The sequence below is a fragment of the Scylla paramamosain genome, chromosome 45, assembly GCF_035594125.1.
Source record: "Scylla paramamosain isolate STU-SP2022 chromosome 45, ASM3559412v1, whole genome shotgun sequence".
In the NCBI taxonomy this organism is placed as follows: Eukaryota; Metazoa; Arthropoda; class Malacostraca; order Decapoda; family Portunidae; genus Scylla; species Scylla paramamosain.
Window position 1 is genome coordinate 8,703,494 of NC_087195.1, and position 4,258 is coordinate 8,707,751.

A 4,258-nucleotide genomic window follows, 5' to 3' on the forward strand; every position below is an offset into this window, starting at 1 on the left:
ATCATTATTATTATTATCATCACTTTTGACCTTGTTAATTGCAAATTATACTACGATTTGAATATCGTAATAATATTTATCATAATAGTTTTAATTTTATCATCATTAGTAACATCATTATAATTATCATCATGTTATCATTATCCTTATTATCTTAAGCTGCATCGTTATTATTCAATAACCATTAATGTCATTATTATTTTTATTATTGATATTTTTATTTTTATTATTATTATCGTTATTATTATGACTATTTTATATTGTTATTGTCATTGTTATTGCTATATAATAATAATAATAATAATAATAATATTAATAATAATAATAATAATAGTAACAATAGTAATGATAATAATAATAGTAATAATAATAATAATAGTAATAATAATGATAATAATAATAATAATAATAATAATAATAATAAGCAAAAGAAATAATAATGAATAACATTAAAATTCTTATTTTTTCGAATATTATTATTATAATCAATTATACTATGTAACAATTTCACTTTTGTCTTGTTCTTGGCCCCAAATCATATATATATATTTTTTTTCCTATCCTAAAATTTTGCTTTTGTAATTGTTCTTGAATTTACATTTTTGCCTTATTTCGTTTTAATATGGTTACTGATGGTTTTCATGTCACATGTTTCTTGTCTGGAGCCTTTGAAGTCCCTATCTGAACTCCATTAACCTGGCCGAGGCTAACTTTATCAGGTCAGTAAAATATCTTCTCCCCATCAACTACCATCTCAATGTTTCTCTCTCTCTCTCTCTCTCTCTCTCTCTCTGGCAGTAACAGTAGTGGTGATAATAGTAATAGTAGTAACAATAAGTAGTAGTAGTAGTAGTAGTAGTAGTAGTAGCAGCAGCATTAATAGCAGTATCGTTATTATTGTTCACTCCATAAGCAACAGCTTTTATAAGAGAGAGAGAGAGAGAGAGAGAGAGAGAGAGAGAGAGAGAGAGAGAGAGAGAGAGAGAGAGAGAGAGAGAGAGAGAGAGAGAGAGACACCATTATTGTATCCTCTTAAATAATGTTCCTTTATAATTCTCATATTTCCCTTTATAAACCAGCTTTCATCAACAGCACAGGTTACCGTCCTTATCGATGCCGCTCCTCCTCCTTCCCTCCTCGCGGCGCACCAGATTTTATGTGGGCAGATTCAGGAGCCGCGACGAGTCATAAACCTTGCCCTGTTTCCTTTCCTTACTCCGTCACCTTGTTGGGAAATGGTAACAATATTACTCCCCTACGTCCTCCTCATCTCTCTCTTTCTCTCATACCCTTCCCTGTACTTCCTTTTCCTCTGTGGCGCTTCTACTTTTTCTTCCCTTCTCCAGTTTTCCTTTACTTCATTGTACTACTTCTTCCTTGTCTCTTTCTTCCTTTATTCTTGTTCCTCTCTCTCTCTTCTCTCTATTCCTCCTCATCCTCTTTCCTCCCGTTGCTTTTTCTTCTTCATTTTGTCAGTATCTCCTCATCTCCTTCCTCATACAAGTTCCTTTCTTTGTTCTTCTTATATTTGCTTTTCTTCTTTTCTTCTTCTTTCTCCTTCTTTCTGCTTTTACTGCCCCTCTCACTTCCTCGACTTTCTTTCCTCTTTCTTAGTCTTCCCCTTCCTCTGTCTACCTTCTTTTCTTCTTCATTCTTCTTCATCTTTTCCCCTTTCTTTCTTTCTTTCGTTCCTTTATGTTCTCTTCTTCCCATTTCCTCTCTCTTCTCATTCTTCCCATTCTTTCTTCCACCTACCTGTCCTTGTAATTTCCTCCTCTCTCTCTATCCCCACATCATCCTCCCTCTCCTCTCCTTTTCTTCCTTTTCGTCTTTCTCACAACCAACGTCGTTCTATCTCCCTTTCTTCCTTCTATCTCACTCTCCCTCCTCTTCTTTCCCTCTTCCTCATTTTCATCTTCCATCTGATTCCTCCTTCCTCTACCACCACACCTCCTTCCCCCTTCGTCTCTCGTCTTCCTCTCCTCATCTCCCCTAAGACTTGGTGAAGTATGCTTTTTTTTCTCTCTCTCTCTCCCTTCCACCGTATTCCCACATGACAAGACTGCCTAAATATACAGACAAGGGAAAGTTAAAGGGCGCAAAGCAGGCGTATTACGTACGATGTGACAGTAAGGGTGTGTCCACACGGTCGATCAGCGTCCGTCGGGCAAACACTGTTACCATATCATAGGCAAAGCAGGATGACGTCATAAGCGTTGAAACGATGGAAGTAGATCTGGCAACAAACAATGGTACCAGATGGGGTTGTACACCACTGTCTTAACTCTGCTCACAAGGCAAAGACCGGCGGACAATGCTCGAAGGTGATGTCCGCTGGCAACGCATAGGTATGCAAGTCCGTGTGTGGACTTAAACCTGGGCGACAGGTGTTACATCACTACCATGGTGCACTAGGAAATAAAAAAAAAAAAAAAAAAACCAAGAAAATTGCACTATGCAGCATAATTGCTTTACCATGTGAGGACAAGGAGGTGACAAGAAGGGAATGGTGTAAGGACTGGTTGTATAAACCAAGCAAAAGGGGAAGCCACGCAACCATTTTAAATGAATTGCAAATTAGATATGAATCAGACTTTACAAACTATATGCGGATGGACCCGAGTACCTTCTACGACTTACTGGCGAAGGTGAAACCTTTTATAACGAAGCTGCACACCTGTATGAGAGAGCATTTCACCTGAAGTACGTCTAGAGGCAACGTTGATCAATCTTTCCACCGGGTGCTCCTATTGTTCCCTTCAATACTGGACAAGAATTTCAAAACAGAGTTTGTCTGCAATCATACCTGATACGTGCCAAACCATCTATGATGTACTTAAGGATCCATACTTAAAGGTAAGCAACGCTTGTTTGTGACAAGTTAAAGACAGATAATAAAAAAACACATGCATAATGTGAAGGTAGTAAAAATATATGCATAATGTGAAGGTAATAAAAATGACATTCATAATGTGAAGGACAGGCCTACTATTGAACAGACATGAGATTAAAAAAAATATACATTATAGTTCATGTCAACTATATGAAGACACTAGTGCTTGGAGTTTGGCAACTCTGATATCACTGAACTTGAGGGGCGACCCGTCAGGTAAAAACGAGATCTTTACACACACGTAAAGTTGTTTCAGAATGTTGTTTCTAAACTTGGGATGAAGACAAACTGATTGTTGTTTCTTGCGCATCTTTAATTCAAATGACAGTATATTTGCATGTAAATTTGAATACAATTGTAATTATGTAATTATGTTCCTACCATATCATTTATCAGAATTAACCAAGTGACTTTGCCCAACGGACACTTCGACCGTGTGGACACACCCTAAGATTACAGCAAGGAATGGTAATATATTAGTACTGGTAGAGAGAGAGAAAAAAAAAAAGTATATTATATATATATATATATATATATATATATATATATATATATATATATATATATATATATATATATATATATATATATATATATATATATAATAACATGTACTCGTAGGTGTGTCGGTTATGGAAGTTTAAGTGTTATGTATTATTTCTTTTGATGAGACTTATGTTGGTCTAGTAGCCTTATGTAGAGAGAGAGAGAGATACGTTTTTTTCTGTTTATTCTAGATTATTACGAGTATGTTGTAAGAATGTGGCTCTCTCTCTCTCTCTCTCTCTCTCTCTCTCTCTCTCTCATATGTAGTTAGTAAACATATGAAAATTGCATGTCCGTCTATTTGTTGTTAAGGTTTTGTGTTTGTACATGAGTGAAGGATTAGATAGGTGTAAAGATGATAAAGTAATTTTTGTATCAAGATATTTTTTCTCCATTATCTACTTAATTAAACACTGGAGGATTCTGTATATTTGTCTGTTGAGTGAGATTTAAAAGCTTTCGTACAGACATACATAGATAAAGTAATGATAACAATTTTTCTTTCAGATTGTCAGATTATAAGAACGTTTATAATTACTCAGAGGAGGCTACACAAGACTTTCTTCTTTTTCTCATCCCTATTCTGTCCACCTCTCTAACGCAAGAGTTAACCAGTATTCACAATCATTCATCTCTTTCTCTGGTAAACTCTGGAACTCCCTGTCTGCTTCTGTATTTCAACCTTCCTATGACTTGAATTCCTTCAAGAGGGAGGTTTCAAGATACTTATCATTCAATTTTTACTACAGCTTTGGACCCTTTTTATGGAACTGGGATTTCAATGGGCAATACAGACAAAATAGCATCTTGGCCAGAACC